At 40.6% G+C, this 24,460-nt stretch overlaps 1 long non-coding RNA gene across 1 annotated transcript in view; it reads left to right on the top strand.

Moving 5' to 3' along the window:
- The first annotated feature begins 880 nt into the window (after positions 1-880).
- Positions 881-24,460, top strand: part of LOC118815454 — a 253,669-nt gene continuing 230,089 nt past the window's right edge. Inside the window, exon 1 of the long non-coding RNA XR_005007806.1 lies at positions 881-1,104. This is a non-coding gene — a long non-coding RNA (uncharacterized LOC118815454). The remainder of the gene's footprint in view (positions 1,105-24,460) is intronic.

Here is a 24,460-nt window from a genome sequence, read left to right on the forward strand (position 1 = left end):
CCGTTTTAATTTTGTTCTTCAAAGTACTGTTACAAATCGAAATTTACCCTTTTTTTGTCCAATCCATTGAGTTCCCGCTGCCCATAAGTGCATCTGTGTGAGCGCCACTTCATCACAAGAGCTTCTGTTTAGCACATTTGCTTTTTTACTTTTATGCACTTTTAGTTTGTTCAACTAAATGTTGGTACTTGAAGAAAGATTTTGGCACAGAAAACACATACTGAGTTTTGTACAATGCTTGTTTTGTGATCCCCCCCCCCAAACAACTAAAGTAATACACTGCTAACATAAATGAGTATAAAGGGCTGAGAGGGATTAACAGGTGTTCTCTGTTTTAATAATGCCAAAATATTTTCCAAACTAATGATATTTAACAGCAAGAGATACAAAAGGTTTTTTTACTGACCCCTGTTCTGGTTTACTATGTGTCTGTTGCAGACATCTAAAACAGAGTTAAAATGGATGGACCTGCATTCCCTCTGCACTCCTTTTTGAAGGATCGTGCTCTGCTTTTTGCTTGCTTCCCTTCATGTAGCAAGTAAGTAGACTCACTTTACCCCTGGGCATCGGCTTAGCTCTTCCAACTGCTCCTCCTTAAGCATCCTCAAAAATACACCTCCAGGAGTGTGATGGAGGGGGCTGCAGTGGAGGAGAGAGAGCGAGGGAGAGTAAAATCAAGCGTAGTGAAGGGGGGAGAGAAGATAGGGGTGCAACTATTCTAAGGAATAAGGTAGTGATGAGTATGGATAGTGGCGATAGGCCCTGCTGTGTGTGTGCTGAGGCAGTGTGTGTATATGGAGAGATTGGATGTGGGTGTGTGTGTGTTTGAGCCTGACTCTGCTGTTGCCTCTGTAGTCCTGTAGTCACCCTCGTAGAGCTGTTGAGTCAGCCAGGCTGCTCCCGCTGCTGCTGGAGAGAGGATTCCTATCTGCTGCTGGGATATCCACACCCACGGAGACGCTCACTTTGACATTTCGACGGGGTCTTCCCGAACCGCAGACTGCTTCATTTTTCCAGAAAAGGAGGGCAAGAAAGAGGACAGGTGTGTAAAAAGAGAGACTCTGCGACAGGAGCGGACTCCTTGAGCTGATAGAGGGAGCTGAGGTAGGGCTTTTTAGTTCTTTTGGAGCTTTCTCTATGTTGTAATGGGTGGCCTGAGGGTCAAGTGTGTGTACATATGAGTGAAAGTAAGATTCTACTTTGATGGTAGATTTTCTGAGATCTTAGCAGGTGTTTAAATTCATATGTTGTGGATGTGGAGAAGTGTGCCGCTGAGCTGATGACCGTGTGTCATAATTGGTCCAAGTTTAGTGGATTTCTTGCATTTTTCACTCATATAAAAGATGCCAAACTGTCAATGAGGCAGCACCCTTTTTGTTACTGAGGTGATGCCCTCAAGGGCCTGTCTTTAGTACCTTTTTAATTAGGGAACATAATCTGTAACACTGTTCATTGTAAGTATATTTTCTAAGTTGTGTTGACTCCACACACCCTTCCTTGTCTCCAGCTTTTTTTAGTTCTGTTTTAAAACATGGGTGAAAAGGTACAAATGTGTACCTTTTCCCTGGAAAAACTTGTTCAAGGTGCAATTGGACCTTTAAATTGTTGTACTTATTTGAAGGTGCATTTACTTTTTGTACCTGTAGGATATATTGAAAGAAAACTGTACCTAAACAGTGCCTTTTTTTCTGACAATGTAGACTTCTTCTTTCTTTCTTTCTCTTTCTTTCTACATCTCCCACATTGCAGCAGTGCTTAGTTCCCAGTTCTTGTTGGGTGTGTTAATATGCAGTTAATATGCAGTAGTGTTTTCTGCTTTGAGAACAGCAGAAGAAAAGTTGAGTGTGTATAGTGTATGTTTGTTGTCATGTCAACTTTTGTAGCTTATTAATTTTATATTTATTAATTTTACACCCATTGAAAATGCCATCTGCCTTTGATGTTATGTGAACTTCATAATGAATAATCCAGTAAATGGTCCAAAGTGACTTGGAAAAGAGTCTTGCTACATTACTGTGCAAAATTGAGACCATCACCTTTATTTTGCTTCCAGTCAAAACCCTTTAAGCCACTAAATGCAAGTTTTTCACCTTTTCATGGTCCTGGGGTGGGGTGTGGTGGCAGAAACCATACAACTTGTTACACAGAAGCCTCAACAACTTATTTTAAAATGACCACTCCTGGCCCTTATTACAGCTTCTGTATTTTATGGGAAACTTACTTTTAGTTTTTCAAAGAAATCTGCTGAGTTATTTTCCCACACCACCAAAGTTCAGGCTTAGCAGATGTCTGTTATTTTCTGCTTCTCATGATCCGAGTAATCCCAAAAACATTCAGTGATGTTGAGGCCTGGACTCTGGGGTGGTCAGTCCATTGTTCTGAGAACACCAGCAGCTTTGTTTATTTCCTTTGTGTGGCCTGTTCACAGCCACACATCCCTTAATACACTTAGTGTTGTAGTTCTTTCATGGTGGAAGGATGGACAGAAACACCTGTGGATTTTTTTTTTTTCTTTTTTCAGTGTTGAAGCAAAAGTGGAGCCTTTTTCTCTGTCTTTAAGACGAAAGCTTTATCTAATGGTGACTTCTTTTTTTTGTGGTCCATTTTCTGTCTTTTAATCTTTTTTTCCTTTTTAACTCCAGTTTTGGGAACTTCCCCCCCGTTTAGTGCATTCTGTAACAGTTAAAGAATGGTCTACTTTGAGTTTTGAGGCCAGCCCTGCTGCATGTAAACTGGGGCATGTGTTTGTCTTGCAGCTCGAGTGTCTGTGTGTGTCTTACTGGAAGCTATAGCTTGTGCGGTAGGGAGAGACTCAGTGATTTGACACTGGCCATCAGTCCTTCTGACAGTATATCTATCACTTGATGCTGCAGGATATTAAGTTTTACTTTTAGATGCACGTGTGTGCGTATGTGCATTTATGTGTCATTTAAGTGCTGTAACCATGGTTCTGTATACCATTTCAGGGTTGTTTAGCAGAGCCCTTTTTGGGGGGTTTAGGTTAAATCGTTTTGAGGAACTGGTACTCAAAGGTTCCCTACAGGTCTGTAACAGTGAGGGTTAATACTGGAGTGCTGTGAAAAACTTGCTTTCTTTGTGCTTTTATGTGTCTTAATCACCAAACCAAGCTCATTCCACAGCTGTCAAAATCAACCTGTCTGCTCTGCCCACAATGCACTGTTTTTGTAGCAACTGTTGTGAGGCTGGGCAGGCTTTACTCAAGCTGTAATTCAGACTTTGTCAAAACACCTAAATGTTGAATGTTATTCATTTTAAATAAATTACATTTAGTTTCTGTGCATGTGGAAGGTGACATTTGGGATAGATTTTTTGTCCATGTCATTTGAGCTAATGTTACCGTGGAAGATTTGTCGTTTCCTGTCTTGTTCAGATTAGCAGTGCTATGACATTAAACTCCAACCTGAATTAATTAGGTTGTTGGCAATTTTGTCAAAGCTTGTCTAACCTCAACAGTTGCTATTAGTGGATAGTTATTCATCTGTTTGGTGAGATCACTGTATCACTGCACCGCCATTTTAATGACTAGGAGAATCAGTACATACTGTTTGTGCTTTACATATTAATGCAAGTACAGGAATCAGAAAACGGTGATTTACTGTGCTGTAGAAAAGCCATCAAAACTAATCAAACTTATCAGCACTATCACCTTTTGCATAACCCTATGGCTGGCCAGCACAGTTCAGTGTTTGTGTCTGAGAGTGGCAAAAACTCCAGTTTCCACTGTGTTAATTGTTGTCTTAAAGTAGTTTTTACAAAAAAAGAATCAGATCAGGATGAGCTGAGGTTTCAGTATCGGCTTTTTCTTTAAAAACTACTGAGCTGCTTAGCAGATCCTCGTCTTGGTTTAAAACGTTTTCTGCTAGCTCTGTCTGTTTCTGTCCGTCTGTTTGTCTGTCTGTTTCTCTTTCTGTGTATATTTAATGGGAGGCAGATGGGTTTGGCCAAAGCAGAGATGAGGCTTTGCATTTGAAATGCAAAAAGCAATTAAGCCAGGCTAGAAAAGGAAAGATTAAAATCTACAAAGTCTGTCCTTCTGCAGAGATGCAGTTTTGATGTGCTTGCTTCTAGAAGTATTGTCTGTCTGACTTCTCATGCATTTGTTCTCTTGACAGTTGGCTATGCTACATGTCTGTGTAACAGCTTTTCAGATGCAACAATTAGTTTGTCCTCACCAGCTCACCATGTTGACTATTGATGGAGTGTGATGTGTTCATGTGAGGTGTGATCACTTTATTTCCCCCCACCTCTCTCACACGCACATTTTGTCGAGACAGGTTTTGTACTCAGATTAGCTATGAATGTGAATAACAGCTTGGATAGACCGCAAGGAAAGCTGCACAACAATTTGTGCACCTATGGATGCTTCCTTATTATGCTTAGAGAGCGGATTCTGTCAGCATTGTCAAGGTAACTGGATTTCACCATAGCAACTCAATGACTCAGCCGAAACTAAGGTCTGGAAGCCAAGCGTCAAGTCTGTCCTTCTCTTTCACACAGCTCAAACGGTACAGCCCTTTAGCTCTGATGTAATCAGGGCAGCCTGTACTGATTTATGAGCATAAATAATATAGGCAGAGCTGTTTGAATCAGTGAAGAGCACTTGTAACTTTTGGTTTCACAAATGAAGAGTGCATGATTGTGCATTCTTAAAATGAAAATTCAAGACACTGAGCAATATTCCCATATCGTTAGAACACTCACTGCAGGAGCTGACACCTAGTTATTTCAAATCCACACTCCAGTAGCATTGGATGCTAACTACTGGAGCAGCACCCACATCACCATTGATCGAGGGACAGACTCAAGGCTGCTGGCAGCTTTTAATTTCACTTCTGATATAGGTGGACGAAGTGCATTTTTTCCATTTCTCATGCCGATTGAAGTTAGTGAATAAGCATAGATTTTTCACTCAACAAAACGGCTGTATTGATGATGCACAAGCATTGCCTTGGCGTTTTCGAGTTAGCATCTGAGCAGAGATGGAAAAGCACATGAAATCAAATCACCTGTTACAGCTAGCTCAGAATGGCATCTTCCTTTCAGCCTTTTACAGACCTCTTCCAAATGGTGCAGAACGTCCATCTATTTTCCTTCTTTTCTATTCTTCAAGCCTGGAAAACATAGGTTTTGCTAAGTGTGTTATCTCTGTTGAGGAGGGTAAAAGCTTTTTCTCTGATAGATTCTGTCTCCTGCCATGCTGTTATGTGAGTGCCCATGTGCTTCTTCCTTGATGTTTTTAAAAGGGCGGGGGGTGGCCAATCCAATATGGCTACCTGTTGTTGATCTCTTGGGACTTTAAATTTGCTTCATATAATGAAATGTATGGAAAACAGGCTTTCTGTCTGTTAGTGTCTGCTCTCTCTCACTCTCTGATCCTACCCCAAGGCCAGACTGTGACACATGCTCCAGAACGACAGATTGCGTGTGAATGAGTGCTGGGGAGAAGGAAGAGAGCCACATTTCTTCATCAGCGATCTCCTCTGACAGTCTCTCAAGGCTTGTGCTAATGAAGCCACATTTATCTCTGGCAGGCCCAGATTCCATTAGCCTATGTCTAATTGTGTTAACTCTTGACATGGCCTTAAATGGAGTATGGTGGTCGTTTTGTGTATTTGTGGGGTTTGAAACAAGAACATGCAATGACTTATTTATGTTTGTATCCAAAAATAGATCTTCCATTTCAAAAACTTGTTAATTTGTTACTTTTCATTTGTCGCACATCAGAGTTAAAATTTCAAATAGTGTACTTTGAGATGAAGGTACATTGCCTTCAGTGAAGCGCAAATGTGATTGCACAAACTTGGTCAATACTTTCTTGCTTTGTCTCTGAATAGGCTGCCAGACAAAGCTTGTGTGATAATAAATTAGGTCATAAGCTTTTGTGGGTACATTGAGGTATTGTCAGGATTTTTTTATTTTTTTATTTCATTATGTATTTTTTTTTATTTTCCATCAGCTCTGACCTTTCATTAGAGGTTTGTTCCCAGGTGGTGTAGATGTCTATCATTTTGCCCTGTTATCAGGAGGTCGCAGTTCAGTTTCTATTCAGCGTAATTGGCCCTTCTTAACTGAATGTAGTGCTGCACACTGAGATACTAAATTTTAAAAATGGCTCTACTCATAGCTGTGGCACTGCATTGCTGTTGACTTCTGTTGCAACTTATTGTAAATTAGATTATTTTCCTTTATCCCAGATGTATTTGATGTTGCTTTGTTTTTAGTTTAGCACTGTGGTTGTGGTTAATATAGCTAACAAACATTTTAGAAGTCGGTAGTCTTTCAAATCTCTTCTGTAAATACATCCTCAAAACCTCTTTCAACTGCTCTAACCACATCCAGGTTTTCATTAAGGCTGTGCAGACTTGTCAATGTAGTTTAGGGCACAGTATGATGTACTGTTAGATATAAAAGTGAACAATACTTCACTGTGTAGCTGGAAGCTGCGGGCAGCCATTTTAGACAACAGGTGTTGTGAAATCAACCTTAATCTGTAGTGTTCAAGGGGAGTTGTGTGTTGTGCTAGGGCTGGTCAATGTGGCCAACTGTGTTACTGCAATAAAAATGTTCATATCAGTTGATATCTATCACGATAAATGTCATCCGTATTTTTCAAGTTTAAAAGCTGATTTTTTGCTTCTGAGTGAAAGTTGAACAAACCAGGTGGTTAATTGTGGTTTAAACTGTTCTTTGTTGTCAGAACATGACAAACACTTGCCAGAGGAATCTTATGCAAATCTGTCCTGGGTTAGTGGGGGAATGTTTCCCAGGTTAGCTGATTTTATCAGCTGGTTAAAGCAGCACTCTCACAAGCACAACATGACCACGGTTTTTGTGGTATTCATAACTTAAAAAGCAAACAGATTAGCTTGTCTGGTGACATGCTAGGCTATCTGGTTACAGGTGCTAAACTGTTTAGTTTCTCAACAATGTCAGCTTAGTATGAGCAGTAAACATCAGCTGGCTCAGTATGTCAGTGATGGATCACACCACCTTACTCATCAATCCTGCAACATCCATGCCAGAGCATATCGCAGTACTAAAACAAGCTAGCAGACATCTGGATTTCTCTATTCTGTCATAGTAGTTTGAGGGGGGTGGAAGAACTGCAATATATCTGATGCTTGCCATATAAAAGACGAACCTCTGTGGCATTAACTGCAGTGTGATTCTGTTGTACTTAAAAGGAGGACATTATCTGGGGCAAGAGAATTGCACTGCATGTAAACCACCTAGGTCTGTCTTTGTCTTTCTGTAGTTCACTGCAACATCAATTCGGCCATGCTGTGCGAGTGACGGAGCGCTGCTTCAAGTTAACCAGCTGCTAAAAACAGTGGAACACTGGAAAGCTAGTGTTCTCCCACTCTGCCACACATACAGCATCCTCAGTTTACTTTTGTTAAATCAGTGCTGTAACTAGCATGAACCTACTTCTTTCTTTCACTTTTGTTGATTGGGATTGCAGTAAAACTAAACTGACTTGTTTTGAGCGCTGTAACACAGACCACTTCGGCTGTGGTTGTGTGGAGCAGACATGATTTAACGCTGCTAAAGCTTGTTAGGATAGAAGTGAGGTTGCTCTAGGCCAGTACAGTTACTTGTCGCTTATCTTGTCACTTGCATTTTGTCGCAGGAGAACAGATCGCTGATTTGACTCTACTCAAACAGGGAAGTTAAAACTCTATGTCTCAGACATGTATATCAAAGTATATTTGGCGACCCATTTTAGTTCCCATCCTCTTTCTTGTCAAATCCTATCAGAAGTCGGAAATGTGCCCTCTCATGGCTATAGCAGTAGTTTTACTTTTCTTGCAGTAGAAAATGCCACTAGGGCTGTTGCTAGAACGTGGTGGTGTGAATGATCTATTATATCGAACACTTATTTCTATCGTGGAAAGTATCATTAATTGTTAACGTTTTATCGCCCAGCCCGGTGTTGTACTGCTGCTGATCTTTGGCGAAACTTTCCCACAATATTCGCAGTATTGAATTACTTCATTAGGAAGACTGTTTCTGTTTTGTTAGGTGAGCTGCAACTCTGACTTTGCTCTAAGAGCTCGTCTAATCAGTTACTGCAGTTATAACCCTGGAGGTGGATAAAAAACAAGCAAAATGGGCCAGATTGATCAAGAAAAAGATGATTTGTAGATGCAGTCTCCAGAAAATGCTACTAGGGTTAGGTTGGTGGGCTGGAATCGTATAACCTGCATTTCTCGAGTTCAGAGAATCTCAGCTGTTAGATTTTAGCATTTGTTTATCACCACAGCAAAAAATCAAATGACAGGCAATGCATTCAAATACATTTGGTTAATACGCTTTGAAAGAGATTTAAATGTTTTAAAAAAAAAAAAAAGTTTTACTGCCTTTGCTGGATTGATTATGGCTTTATCTTATTACAAACCACCAACAGCACTGCTCAATGAACTTAAGTTGCCTACCAAAATGGTGGCAGCACGATTGTGAATTTTATTATTATTATTATTATTTTTTGAATACCATCAATCAACACAAAATGCAGTGCACAAGCTAAAGGAGTACCTTTCAGTCATGGTGCTCCATATACAACAATGCAGAGGTGTCCTTGACAGAAAGTCGTTATCTGAATGCTTTCTTAATTGGATGCAGTGCTGCACAGTATCTGAAATGTTTAATTTAAAAGTCGCTGTACTCATAGTTTTAGGGTGGCACCACTGGTGAATTGACTTTCAACTTTGATCCTCTGTTGTTCCACAGCCTACTGGTAACCTAACACTGGAGCTGTGAATGTGCTAGTAATGGTTAAGTGAGGAGTGTGTTGTCATATGACATTGTGCTGTTGTGGGTTAATGGAGACCAGGAGTGTTGTAAAACTTAGATAAACGGTGTCTAAGTTGAGGCTGAGAATGTGTAGTATAATAGTGAATGTGGCTTAAGCTGACTGTGACCTTTGGTGTTCAAATAACGCAATTCAGAATGTAGCTGATATCTCTGACCATGTGTTTCATGTGTGTTTTGCATGATAATGTATTGTATCATGTATACAATGCATTGTGAAATGTATTGTATACTGTGAAAATGTTATGAACACCATCATCCTATAGCAACATAGCCGCTGCTGTGGTTCTCCATCCTGACTACTTCTCAGACTACAAGCAGGGACAGATTTTATTACATAAGCCCTCTCTCAGCTCCAGAGTGTTTGCAGGAGCGTGATGGCCATCACCTCACAGTTGCAGAGCCTGTGAACAGCCTCAGTGGCAGAGTGGACGGAAGAGAGGAGAGACAGAGACAAAGTATTACCAGAGCAAAGAGACGAGTGCACACTGAGAGATAACTGCTAAGTAATGACACCATTTCCTACAAGCCTGATTACGATGCTGGTATGTGTGTGCAGGAGAGCTGTGTATGTGGTTGCCGTTGCCCAAGGTCATGCTGAAGTGCAGCCCTTTTAAAGGAGATTGATATGTAACTAAGGCAAGATATGCAGAAAGAAGAGTTTTTTTTCCCCTTTCCTTTCCTTTTTTGTAGAGGTGATTGTAAACTTTGACCCCTTAAATCAGGTCACACCAGTTTTTGCTGTGAACAGTGGAACTTAGTGTGTGTCACTAGAGGAGCATCCTTACATGTTTCACTTTTGTTTATAATAAATTCAAATATTCCAGATGCTTCTGCTTTCTTAATGATAGTGGATCTTTGATGGTCAACAGAAAAATACAGGAGCTGACATTTTGGCATTGTATTATCACTTGCACAAATGTGGTTTTGTTTGCAGTAGCAGCAAGTTATTAGTTTGTAGCTTGCTACAATTAGCGCTCAACCATAAGCATTTTGTTTTCATACTTGCAGCGCTGTTGTGTTGTGGTGCTTTTAAAAGCCTAGTAGCTGATGTTACTGTGATCTGTGGCATATTTTCATGAGCACTTGTTTATTGCTCATTTTCCTGACACACCCACTGTCATATTGATCACTGTTTGTGCTCCTGAGAATATTTTAGTATTATTCAGTGTGTGTGGTGTGATGTCATTGCATTATAAACATGTTTCATATATAGCCTTATAAAAATCACCCTCAGTATGTCTTACATATGCATCATGGCAACATGCACATAAGGAGGGAGAGTTATACACGGAAGGTATTTTTTTGTATGAACGGGTATAATGCATATTACAAGACTATGCAAGCCTGGTTTTGCCACACCACCAGGCCACGCATGCTCTCCTCTGCAACTTATGGTAAATGATGCCATGGGTGTTGCTGCCATTTAAAAAGTGCGAAGGACACAGTTGTCAGTATATGGCACTCCTGAAACCCCACACTTGTAGGTTCAGTATTACTATTATAAAGCCTGTAGCAGTATGTGCATTTTTAGTCGAGCCAATCTCACTGCTTGGGGCAGCAATATACAAACATACCCCACAGGGAAGTCAACCAGCTCGCAAACATATGGTCCAAAATTAGCCTTTCAGAATGTTTAGATACAGTCTGCTCCAAGAGCACAAAACTATGGTTATGCTCCAAAATAAGAAGCTGACCCATCACTGACCAGTGGTGGGATTGTTACTTAAAAGACAAAGTGAAATGCTGGGGTTGGTGGGGCGCGAGGCTACTTAAGTGACTGTTTAAACAGTGTTAAAACTCTGGTGCTCTGTCGACTACGCCATGTTCTTTTATATTTTTTTTCTTCTTTCATTTTTGAAGCTCGCTCTCAACTAATGCTGATTTAACATGCTCAGTTGGCTGAGAGCTGACGAGTCACAAGAGCTCCCTCTTTGTTGGCTTGTGGCAACCTTCAGCATATTTCAAGCAGGAGAACACACGAAATGCAGCATGCGTGGCCTTAGCTTTACTAGCACTGTATAGCATGAGAACCCCCGAACTCGGTTGCCGTCTTGGTCTCTTGCTCCTCCTCAGTGCTGAGAGGGTTGGGCATCGGCATGTAAGCGCTTGAGGCTCAGGCGCCTGCTTCTCATGTCACTCAGCATTAGGAAAGCTAAGGCTGTGGTGTTAAGCTCACCTAACACTGCCTCTCCTCTCTGCAGCTACCTCTGCTACACTGCTTGCAACCTACAGATAGGTACACTTTTTCATTCTTTGTCTTTTTTTTCTTCTTTTGGACGAATGGCAGTTGGCAGGCCAGCTGAGGGCTAGCTACTCTTTGAAAATGTGCCTTTCAAAGTTCGCCAGTCAGTCAGTGAGCAAAAGTGCCTGCTCTAGGCTGGCCCGCTAGCTGTCCAGCAAAAACAGCCACCAGAAATAACTACCTTGTAGTAGGTTTACCTTGCCTATATGTGCTCAGTTTCTGCCAGCCCTGCTCTTGTCTGGATATTTTAAGGTGGTGGTCTACACTTAACCTAGTAGGAACACTGTTGAAAACCACAGCAGCGGCACATTGCATGATGCACTGATATCAGCACTACTCTTACTACCATGGAATGGTCCATAACTAGTCAGTAGCATCCCTGTAGTCAGAAACTAGCTAGTGGGGAGGGGGGCCAAGGGTGGATAACAAATTGACAAGGTGGGTGGACCTCCAGAAGTGGGCCAGTAAGTACAAGGCAAGGTCTTGTGATGAAGTTGGTGGTGAGGGTATCTGAGTGTTTTTCATTGAATTTACTTTTTTTCTTCCAAGCTGCTGTTGTAGTTCCTGTAACTGCTAATTTACTGCTACCCTCTTGATTTATTTCCCCCTTCCAAGCCACAGTGTTGGAAAAAATGATTTTGTTCAAGGCTACCCAGGGATCATTTGAAGGCTGCTTGTATGGCTACTGTTTTCAAATAAAGAAACAGATCAAAAACAAGCAGTGAAGCCAAAATTTATAATTTGTACTTTACCAATCCCTAATGTAACTCGGTGGTTTGCAGAAAGCAATACAGCTACTGAGTTTGATTGTACAGATATTGAGCCTTTACTTTTACCCTGCTTAGAATCAGCCCGGTTCTTCCATACACTGACTTTTTGTCTGTAAATGGAATGCAGTGAATAAACAAAATACAATCATTATTTCTTCTGTTGAAGTTTTCCAGCAGATGTCTATGACAGGGTTATACAGAAAACATTTACTATAAACAGGAAGCTGAACTTCAAATAAATACCTTGTCTCAGGGAATAACATTACCATAAACTGGGGCCACTAGGAAGGTAAGGTGAGTGCAGCGCTGTCAAGCGGGTCTTAGATGAAGTACTTCAGGATGAATGTCTTGGCAGACTGCAGGCGCAATGAATCCGGGTGTCATCTGAGTGTGCTCCGTATGGGGTGAGAGTGAGTGTATTGGAATGGATGAGGTTTAGCTCTTAGAAAAGGCAATGCTTTAATGTTTCCTGTGTGCTGTGGTACTGGGGCGAGAGCAGCGATCGATAGCAAAAGCTATGATCCGTATCCCGTTAATGGATGCAGGTGCAATACAGATTAAATACAGAGGGACACTCATGGCACACACTATGTACACTTTGTGAGCAAAGGTGAGGTATACGTGCCAAAACATAACCAAACACTGTGCAAGAGAAGTTTAGAGAGTTGGACAAAACATCAAATTTGAGAATCTGTGTTTGTGCCAAATGCTGTCAAATTCATAGCTAAAACAATCATAGCAGCCTGAATTTACACTATATTTTGTATGTACGGTGAAAAGCAGTCATGGTAGTCATAAGTCTCAAGTCAGTACAAGCAAGTCTTAAGTCAAGTCCCAAGTTCTAATCTTTAAGTCCTAAACAAGTCAGTATGTATTTTTCAGCTAATTTAGGGCCATTTCAACACTAAACACCAAAAGTAATAGTTATGGTATATGTGTATAATAATGGCGTGTTTGCATGTTAAGTTTTAGATAACTATGACTGTTGTAGTGGTATGGACAGAGTAGTGCAACAAGATTATTTAAGGTAGTATTGAACTTAAAAAGGAAAAAAAAGGTGAATGAAGCTGAAGTTGTCTTCTTATTCAAATTTTCCATCCTAAATGGTGCAGTAGATGGGCATGGGAATGTGACAGCTGCACCATAAAGCTTTGTGTTTGTGTCGTGCATCTGTGTTTGCTAAGAAGTGTAGTTTCATGTGCTATTTAACATTAGCTATAATATAGCTAGTAGTATGCTGATACTCCTGTAAAAACACTGCAAATTTAATAACCACAGATGTGAAGCTCACATGTTAAAAGTTGGCCTTTGCTGAGCCATCCAAATCTCTGCAAGTGAAACAGGTGTTAATGTGACGATGGGTGGGTGGGTGTGTGTTTTTTTTTATATATATATATATATATATATATATATATATATATATATATATATATATATTATATATATATATATATATATATGTGTGTGTGTGTGTGTGTGTGTGTGTGTGTGTGTGTATATATATATACACACACACACACACACACATACACATATATATACACACACATATATATGTGTGTGTGTGTGTATATATATATATATATATATATATATATATATATATATATATATATATATATATATATATGAATGCCTAGGTGCCTCTCTCTCTCTCTCTCTCTCTCTCTCTCTCTCTCTCTCTCTCTCTCTCTCTCTCTCTCTCTCTCACCCCACAATGATGCTTCATCAGCTCTCCAGGGACCTCCAGCATGGATTCAGGGACTACCTCATTCATCCTCTCCCCAGACTCCTCTTCATGTGCTTTGGCTTGGTGTGGTCACCCAAAGCCCCTCAACGGCACCTGCAGCCCCCGGCTCCCTCTCCATCCCTGAGTTTAATTACCTGATTGAAGTCAGCCCCTCTCTGCTCACTCCGTTTATCAGCCGCAGTGAGTGAGCGGGAAACGGGATGTCCTCGGCTCCAGCTGAAGGACAAACGCAGAGAGGGAAATTGCAGGCTCGCTCCGTCTGCATGCTGCAGATCAGCTCATTGTCACGTTTGTCACAAATGTAGATTTTTCACCATGCATCACAATTGGATTGTTGCTAAAATTGTCTCAGGAGAAAAATGGTGGCTTTCTGGTGAAATGTCCTGAGGCAAAGCGTGTAGTTTAGGTCAGTGATTCAGTCTACTGAAGTGATTAGCTGTTAGCAAGAGTAACCTTGTTAGCACACAGCAGCATAACTAAAAATGCTATGTGAATGCCCATCACAGTAGCAGTAGTTCATTGTAATGTCTGCATTTTTTAATTCAAAAGCCAGCATGAAAAATGAGGGAGTTTTGTTTCAGTGACTGTTCAAAATTGGTTTTCAGAAGTTAGATTTCCAGCCAGCTGTCGAAATAAATTTAAGCAAATAATAAATGCAACAAAATTGTGAGAGGGTCAGCATTTCAATCAGGTCTACACAAGAGAATAAAATTCTATACGTCACGTTCGTAGAAACTCAGTGTGGGCAGATTTATCAGTGTGCATGTAGTCTTTGTCATTTTATGTCTATATTTTACATTGAATGAGAATGGAGACAGTACACTGGCGAATGAGTGCTTTTGCTGCCTCCTGTCATTACGTTGCAATTGTTGGGCAAAAACCAACACCTGATTGGGTTTATTCTGTTTGCATTTACATTATTTGCCAAATGTTTCCTTTGTTCCTAGCTATTATTAATTTGAGAAATCATTGGGTTTAGAAAGAGGCTGCAGTAAACCAGGAGGGGAGAAAAGGCATCTTTTTGAAAGCCACTCATAAGGCAGTAGTATGTGTGTTTGTGTGGGTGGGTGTGTTGTTATGAAGGCTGAAATAGCTTGAGATGGGGTGTGTGCAGTGTGTGAAATTGGAAATGGCTGGCTGGCGTTGTCACTCGCTACATGTCCCATCACTCTGGCTAATTTGCTTTTGTCCGCGTCATTTCCACCCGCTCAGATGTCGCCCTGAAATTTCAATGAGGAAGAAAGCATTGTCAAACCCACGTCCTACTACCATCACCTCAACAGAGCCATTCACTCCAGCACAAGGTGAAGATGTCATGTAAACCAGTGCTGGATAATTTGTGTTGGTTTACGGTTGGTTACGAGACCAGTAATGTACGGTTGTTGTACTTATTTACTTGCATGTACAGCACTGTGCTTATTTCCTTAATGTTGGGTGTGAGCATGTATTAATATTTGGAGTGTGAGAGCACAACTACATAACAATCTCATGCTGGATTAGTGAACAAACACATACTCAGGCTGGTATCTGGGAACTGCAGAATACAAGGTCATGGGAATGGTGGAATCCACTGTGTAAAATAACAGCTGATTACCACATGCTGCTTTATATAAATACACTTCCTTGATTATTTTCCAAAATGGATGGATTTTTGAAGAATTTTTGATTGTATTAAAGATTATTCTTAGGGTTTATGCTAGTTTGAGCCCTGCATGTTTAGATGGCTAGTCATTTTCTTGCAGTAAGCTCAGTTACTGAACCACTCAACAGTAGTCACGTCTTTGTTTTTTCACACCTGAATTAACCACATGGATATTAACTTTCTGATTAACATAGAATGTGTTTTAACTGCAGTTCTTCAGACCATTTCACTCTTGATGGAAGCGGAAGAGTGTAGCGCGTGTCAATCAACATGTGCACGAGAGGTCTGTTGGTGAGGTCTGTTGGACCAATTATGTAATTATCAAAGCTACCTCCATTAAGAGCAATTATGCACTTAATGGAATCAGAGTGCCAGACTAAACGGAAAGAGGAAGACAACACTGAAAAGGTTTTTCACCTTTCCCTATTCACCTGTCTGCAGGAACACAAAAGGTATACAAAATACAGGTTTTGTAATGTAAAGAGCCTTTGACCTTTTTAGTCCATTTTCCAGTGCATTTCAAATCGAGGCCTGGCTTGGTTCTCCTGTGACTCATTGTTTTTCTTTCTGTAGCCTAGCAGTGGTCTCCCTCTTATTTTATTTATTTATTAATTTATTATAATTTATAAGTTTATTATATAGATTTTTAATCAGTAAAATGACAAAGGCAAATCTTTTAGTATGTAATTAATTGTGTAACATGGTGAATTGTACTTAGTTGATATGGTTTCAGTGCCAATATGTAGCACATGGCGTAGTTCTGCTGCTCTGGAGGCCCAATGCTCTGTGCAGTAATAGAGCTATAACCCTCACACCCAGAATTTTTGAAAGCTCTGAGCTGGCAGCTCTTCTGTCATCCTCATTTCCATCACACCTCTTTCGTGCTAGCTGCATGCTAGGTGATTGTGGTGTGGTGTGGGTAAAAGTCACGTTCTGTGCCATTGTAAGTAACAGACAGACTACTACTCATGGCACATCTGTGGCCTTCATGCACTCCTGTTTCCATAGTGTAGCACATCCATGCATGCATACCCACACAAATGTAAATAGTTTATGTAGCATAGAAATTTGCCACTGGCAGCAGAACTGAGTTAACTTTTGATAAAGATACACTTTATAAATAAAAACAAAACATTTTAATTTATATATTTGTTGCATTATCCACAGAGGACATATGAATAAATTTAGAGCATACTTCCTTTCTCGCTGGTTTAGTCACCCTACCTTGTAGTTTGCTTTTGCTTTTTCAGTTTATACTTCAGGTTACAGCTCATTCCACTGCAGTGTCAGGGAATGAGGTCATGGAGTATGACATGGCCAAATACCAAAGGTTTGAGTTGACTGAAGACTTGGCATCATGGGTGACATTTAAGGCTTATGTCGGGGGCAAGCCATCTGTTAATTATATAGTGAGTAGAAAACCCCCTAGCAAATAACCTGTATTTATCAAAGTATGCACTACCTTAGTGAAGTGCAAGATGGCACCCACTGGACACAGCAACAAATGCACTGACTAACCTCCGCCATTTCACGGTCATTTGTTATTGATTGTATTGACCTTTCGGCTGTACAGCCTTTCTGCAACTTTCGCTTTCTGTAATTCCAGTGTTTGGTGTTGATTTTCTGCTATGTGTGCTCAAGGACTTGATTTGTGAAGGGGCATGTGAATGTGAGGGGGAACTGAATACAACAAGTGACCTCTTCCATGGATGCTGTGGGCCCTGGTTTAATTGCTTTGAGCACACGTCAACCTTGTTCTAGAGGTTTTGAAAGTCGCCATCTGCTAGCAGAGTAGAGACTGTGCTACTAGCTAGGCTCTAGACCGTGGCGTAACTTAAACTTGGTGATCGCAGTGCTTTCGATAGTTCATTGCATTGCACGAATACTTGTCACATCAGAATGCAGGCTGCCCCTAGTGTCGTAGAGATGAGTCTCTATACAGTAGATAGTTTTGACAAATGTCAATATTCAATAATCAAAGTGAGTTAGCGGGGGCAAGTGCCCTCCTTGCCCCTTCCAAATTTCACCCATGCTTTGCATTATACAAGTGTCTTATTAGTGCATTATTGTTATATGGCATGATTCACTGCGATTGGGTTCCACTGGCTGTAACTGTTGGCAGGTGAGGCTCATGGTTTTTGAGTGTATGCATGTGCATACATGTACTCAGTCAACTTCTGGGTACATTTTAAGGACAGGAATGCCCTGGTGACTTTAGCAGTAGCAACCAGACAGACACTGGATGACTATATTGTGCTTATTTGAAGAGTGTGTGACAACTTGTCAAAAGACAAATTGGCACTTTTTTGTATAAGTGGCAAAAATACTTGGATTTTATAGAAGATGAATAAATCAAGAGCACTTTAGGATGTGGCTTTCACAAAGAGAAGAATATACCTGATTGTAGACTGTTAACCAGAATATTCAAACTGCTGGTAAGCCACAAGTCTCCAATTTTGGAACCGAGTCTCATGGTCAGATGAAGTGAAGATTAAACTGGATGGAGAGATTAAATGAAAGTATTGAAAAAAAGAAAGGAACTGTTGGATGTCTAGTTTTTTACTCAACCTAAACTTCATTGAACATATCTTTCAATTATGAAAGACAAGACTGAGGGCAAAAAAAACTTCAAACAAGCATAAACTGGGAACCACAGAAGCATCTGAGAAAGGGTGTTTAAAGGGATTGCGGACCTCTTCACTGTAGTAAAAACCTCTGCTCTTCTGGGAAGGCTGTACACTTTGTTGGAACATTTGATGTGAGCATTTGATTGCATGCCGCCACAACAGGTCAGGTACTGATGTTAGATGATTAGTTCTGGATCACAAACACCACTCCAGCTCATACCAGGAGTATTTGATGGTGCACCATCACTTCAGAAAATGCAGTTCCGCTGTTTCACAGCCCAGTGCTGGGCAGCATTATATTTCTCTAGCTGATACTTACTGTTGGGCATGGTGGCCATAGGCTCATGTGCAACTGCTCTAAATCTCCCATTAAACTAGAAGTGCTTTTCTGTGGATATTACGTAAGCTGTGTGCGCAGTTGAATATCTGTGTCAGCAGTGAGTGCTGCTGAAATTAAACTAAAAGCGGTGTTTGGATACTTTGACATAGTTAAATTAGATGGAATGTGTTGATTTAGCCTTAATTTGTGAGAACTTTTTGTCAAAACATCACAACTTTTGAATTTTTTTTTCCCTACTTGAAAATGCAAGCTGCTCTTTACGTTATGTGAACATTTTGTGATAAATGGACCGATAGAAATGATCTAGAATTACTACCAATAAAAGATCATTAATATACATAGATAAAGATTAAAACGACAGCGATGGATTTGGACAGACAGAAGCCAGAACACTGGTCAGAGTGCCACCAATTGCCTTACCCACCCACACAGAGGACTGATGACACAAAGGAGTAGCCCTCAGTGTGACTTCACTGTGTGTGTGGTGGGGGGATTGCTCTGTAGGGACAAGAGAGTCAGGGGTAAGACATAACAGTGGGTCTTTGCTGTTTTGATGTCACCATTTACTGCTGAAAAGGAAAGAGTGATGGACTGAGAATCAGTGGGAAGGAGAGGAGGAGGGTGTAGGTGTGGGTGGGTGGATAAATGAGCAAAAGGAGTAGAACAGAAAGAATGAAGAGAGAGGCAGGGAAGGAGAATAAGAGATTGTGAATGCGAGGTGTGTGTGTGTGAGTGAGTGAGAGAGAGAGAGAGAGAGTGATGTGTAGTTCTATCTCCAGCAGCAGAAGGCTGTTGAGCACAGACTTGTGAAATGGACTGTGATATTGGCTTTTAATTCTCCTTCTGCTTACTGCATAGAGTGCAGAAGCAAAAGAGGTGAGGAGAAAGGGGAGATGAGAGGATGATGAGCAAGACAGAAGAAGAGGAAAATCTAGGCAGAAGAGAGGTTTTAAAGGGCCCATATAATTACCTCTAGGTGATGTCACAAGTTTCTGTAGGAGGCATCGATACTGATACTTTTCTCTGTTTGACTCAGTAGAATTACAAGGTATAAATGGTAATATGGCTGTTTATTTTAAATAACTGAACTGGGAACATTTCTGACTCTAAGCTTCTCTGGGATGTAGAAAACCTCTCTGAATTACTTTGCTTATGTCTTAAGGATTGAATTATGCAGATTTTCTTGTTCATATTGATGGAAGTCCCCATTAATTGTTGTTGTTAGTACAATGTTTGAGTCAGAATTTATTAGGCTCTGGAATTATGGTACACTGACAATTCCTTATGACAATTCTGAACATCACCTTGTGGCCAAAAAATAAAATAAAATAAGTAGGATATGGACCCCTAAGTAAAGTTTTCAGAACCAACAGTCCACCCATCAACACTAAAGGTGGAATATAATATACCATATAGTATTTATATGTAGCATATAGTGGTTGTTAAAATCATTCAGCATGTTAATCATTTCATGCAACTGTTGTATGTCCTTTTATTTAATCTCTCATATGTAACACGAAAAAAAAGTTAAATGAGGTTTATCGCCAACACTGTTACTGTTTACTGTTAAGATTATGTAAACATTGCATTGTCTTTTTTTTGCAGGGACGTTGTAGCAGTGAACTGTTTTATTATTTCTACTGCGACTATTTTATAAAGATGTTAATTATAAGTTCAAATTTATTAATTTTGTATGACTACAGTTGCGTTTTGTACCATGTCAAACTAGTAGCTGTACCATAACTAAAACACTTTGTTTCCATCATACATTTTGGGTGTGCACACAAGCACACATGTCGAACAGATCCGTAGCTGACCCATTAGCAGCTCTCTCACACTTTGGGCTGCATCCTCCATACTGCATGTTGTTAGTCTTTAGGGATTTAACTGATGTTTTGTGACATTAGTTATGGATATCCTCTCTCTGTGGTGCAGTGTTGTGACTAGTAATGATTTGTTGAAAGACGGAGAGGCATGGAGATGTGGAGCTGTCCTTGGAGACTATGCCTTATCACATCACGGGCCTGTGCCACAGCATCTCCCACGGCACATGAATGTGTCAGTGGTGCATGTATTACCCTCCTCAGTGAATAATGCAGTGTGCTGTGCACATTCACTCATGTTGGGTGAGAGATGGACCTATGAGAGTGGAGAAGGTCATTGAGGGTCCTTGCATGTATTCACACTTCATAAAGTAGCTTGTGTGTGTCAGTGAGCAGTCTTGGGAAAATCTCAATAGAACATGAAGTACCGGATGACACTTGAGTGTACAGGGATACCAAAAAAAACATGGTTCGGTGTTAACCCTGAATGTCGCAACCAACAGACACTGGGGAGTCCACCAAGGCACTTCATCGTCATGGTAACGGGCCCTGAGCTAAAAATAGAGTGGCTTTTTCTGGATCACATGGTCCTTGGGGAGAATGGGGGGGAAAGAGGGCTTGAGGGCAAAAGAGGAGGGGAGGGGTTCTGGGGATTGTGGTCTCCATGGGCCATCAGAGGCAAACGGGCATTAAATACCAGTATTACCTTTTTCTGCCATTTAGCTCTTGACCACAGCCAAGTGGAGCTCCTTGATAAGCATGAAAGAAAAGTAAGGGTTGAAATGGACCTCTTTTCCACTGTCAAGCCAAATGGTTCCATTTATCTTATTTATCCTCTAAACGGGTGGTGTTTGAGCATATGTTACTGAAACAGCCTGTACTGCAGTGGGTTTCACCTGTAGCTGGCTAACTACACCTTAGCGTTACCCAGCAGGATACTGCTCAAAGCACAACGGAACTGTTCTTTTTTTTTTTTTATCCGTCACTTCAGCACCAGACATTGGAATTTGTTATTCCATCCACGAGTCTTTATCCTACAGCTTAAAGCCCTACAGAACAGGTTCGAATTCGGCTTCGACACTCCAACGCCAATCAATCAGTCAACTTTACTCAACTTCAAGTTTTTATCATCTACACGTGATATCAGAGCGGTTAGTTGAATCAAACCTGCACTGTGGTATTTTAGCTAAGCTAAGTTAGCTAGGAGGAATTAGCCTGCAACCATTAGCTTAGCTAGGAGCATACCTCGATATGCCCAGCTGCAAAGTAAACACTTAAATGTTATGAAGTAGAAGTAAATACTTTAAGTGTTGGCTAAACAAAACTGAAACAATTTATATATATAAAAATAGGGTGTGGGGAAAAAATTGATTCTTAGATGCATTGCGATGCGAACGTGAACGATTCTGAATCGATTCACAAATGTCAAATCAATTTTCTAAATATTTAATTTATAACGTAATGTTGATGGAACGCAAAAGGCGGAACTTGGAAGTGCGGAAGTGCAGCGCCCGGACAGTCTGTGGCGGCACATAACAAAAACACAACTGGATGAGTGAGAAATCCGACCGGCAGCCTCTGCATTAACAGCCAGGTTAGATCAGGAGTCACAACACAAATGTTAACATTTTGTCCTTTCAACAAAAATCAAACCACCTTGGGAGCCACAACATTTAACGTCCGTTATGTCTCAGTATGTGATAATGTCCTAGTATAGACTAAACAATATAAAGGAAAACGCAGATTTACTTCGCTCTGCTTTAAGCTTCACCTGCAGCCGCTTTCCTCCCATCTCCGCCAGAAAACTTTTCCTCAGAAGTTGATCAGTTAAAAGTCTCTCAACGTTCTACTGTTTTACGAGGCTGAAGTCGCTTCTTGTTCGAATTGTCCCGTTCCACCTTAAATTCTAACTGAGGCGCCGAATGAAAATGCGGCACCATTTAAGGTGGAAGGAGAAAATTCGAAAGAGAAGCGACTTCAGCTTCGTAACTGTTTAGTGTTTGACAGTCTCTCGTTGCAGATTTAACGTACCAGGAAACCAACTGCGCTGCTTATAAATGCGAATAATGCATCGTTGCTAGGTGACCTGCAGTCTGCACGCCGGTTCTCAGTCGTTGCGAAACAGGGCTTTCGCGCTATGTTGCACACGATCCGTAGATATTTTACTGACACAGTAACAACAAGACCAAAACCGAAGTTATAAAATCACTAAAGAAAACGGGTAGAATAGCTGTATCGGCTGCGTGGACACCCATTACCACTGGATCTTATTTCACTGTAACTGCGCATTTTATCGCATTTTAAGCAGCTTCTCGTGCTCCAAACAAGAGCACTGAATGAGAGCCTTCTAGCTCACTTGCCACATCACTTCCATTTGATTTATTAAAAAAGATATTGGAAGTAAGTTCATTATGGATCATTACAAATACTTTGCTTTAAAGGTACCAAGTCACTTTAAATAACAATACCACCGAGTCACTTAGTCACTTTAAAATGTATATTGTCTATATTCTGTGTATATTTTGTGTATATTTAATATATTTCAGTTGTTTTTTCTTGTATTTTTACTTATTTACTTTCTGTAGAGTGATTACCTGAGCCTCACCACAAGCATTTCAATGCATAAATGTCCTGACATGTTGTGCAAATGACAAATATGATGGCTAAATCTGGCTTCACTCATAGTCCTCAAAGTTTTGTCCTGTGTCCTGAAAAGTGATTTAGATGGGGAGAATCTATCAGTGTACATAAGTCTGTGTAGTTAAGATATTGGAAGTGGATGTGTCTTGTCGGTTTTCTCCCTTCTGTCATCAAGCATAGGTATAAAGGTCCAGTGCCATGCTGTCAGTGTTCAGAGAGGAGTGCAACAAGTGGAAGTTGAGACAAGAAACAAATTGTGCACTGCAGCACATTCTGCTGAACGTTCCTGCAGAATGATCAACAGTTATGGAAAAATCTTTTATGCAATTAGTTTCTGTAGTCCAAGTTGGGTTGGCAGTCAATTAAGGACAAGTCAGAGCAGAGTGAGTCAGTTTACAGTATTTGTAACTTTGAGTGAAACTTTCGAATGACTCAACAGCTCAAGTCTCCAGCTCTACTATTGAGGCTTATATTTTCTCAACATATAAATGTTTTATTTTGTGTCAAACTATTGCAGATGACTAAGCAAGAGGGAGGGCAGAGCAGGTTAGTAATAATTAAAACTAGACTCCACACCACAGTTCAGAGCAGTCCGCTGCTGATGCACTGCCCGTATGCACTGTAGTAGACCTGTGTCTGCGTGTTTAAGAGTAAGCGATAGGTCAGATTTAACATACTTGACTTGTACACAATGTGTATACTGATATTTATTTTTTCTGAGGCTGGAAAGGCAAAGCACACCACCCAAACAGTACCACATTTTAAAAAGCTATGTAAAGTATCAGTAGAATGACATTTATGTCAAAGAAATAAAATTTAATGAGACCAGAGAAAATAAAATAATTGCATTGCACGTGTTACTATGCAGATTATAAAGTTATTATACATTGGTATTTATAAGCTTTCATTTATTGCTCTCATTTAAATGGTGCATTCAATTACATCTTATCGTGAGATTGTACATGACTCACCTACAGAGTTATGAGGCTATGAAGATGGGCTGAGATACGCTATCTGCCTCTCACTGTGTGTAATTGGTGGATTTGTGTGTCCATCTACATTTTGTGTCCATCTCGCCAACGAGCACTCAGGAAGTAACTGAAGACATACCCATCACATCGGAAACCCTTCATTGTTCATACACGTGACCCTGAGGTCAACTGTGAAATGGCTTGCAAAAAGTTTACAGCAGTTGAAGTTGATGCAGCGGATTTGAATGGTACTGACCAAGATATCGGCACATTTTTATATGAAACGTGGGTGTCGTGCATGTGACTTTAAAGGTGAAAAATTGAGAAAAAGCTCTTAGTGTTGACTGGTAATTAAACCAGCAATGGGTCACTTACAGTACAGTGTACTTTGGTTTAGGTGGTTAAATGGTATGTGCATTAGGTTGGCTGCTGGGTGTGGTGTGCTACAGTGGCAGAAGCTCTCCTAGTGACACACAGATAGGACAGTGTGTGCGAAATCTCATTTTATAGATAGGCCCTCTGGAGTAGGGTGGTGGGACAGAGACGCCTTGAAAGTGCAATAAATTACAAAAGGAATTATCCCAACTGATGGTGCGAGCAAGCAGACTGCAGAGGCCCTTTCACTTCTCCTCTATCTTTCTCTTTCTTTTGTGTGTGTGTGTGTGTGTGTGTGTGAGAACAGTCTGAGAGAAGTGCTTAGCTGGTAGACATGTGGAGGAGAAGGTGAAGGTTTGCTCTGCATTTAGATTATTTTTTATTTTTTTTTCCCCCTCTATCCTTTCAGGCAGTCACATGCTGCCTCTCTATATTTTTGCACGTT

Source organism: Colossoma macropomum, unplaced genomic scaffold (genome assembly GCF_904425465.1).
Source record: "Colossoma macropomum unplaced genomic scaffold, Colossoma_macropomum, whole genome shotgun sequence".
In the NCBI taxonomy this organism is placed as follows: domain Eukaryota; kingdom Metazoa; phylum Chordata; class Actinopteri; order Characiformes; family Serrasalmidae; genus Colossoma; species Colossoma macropomum.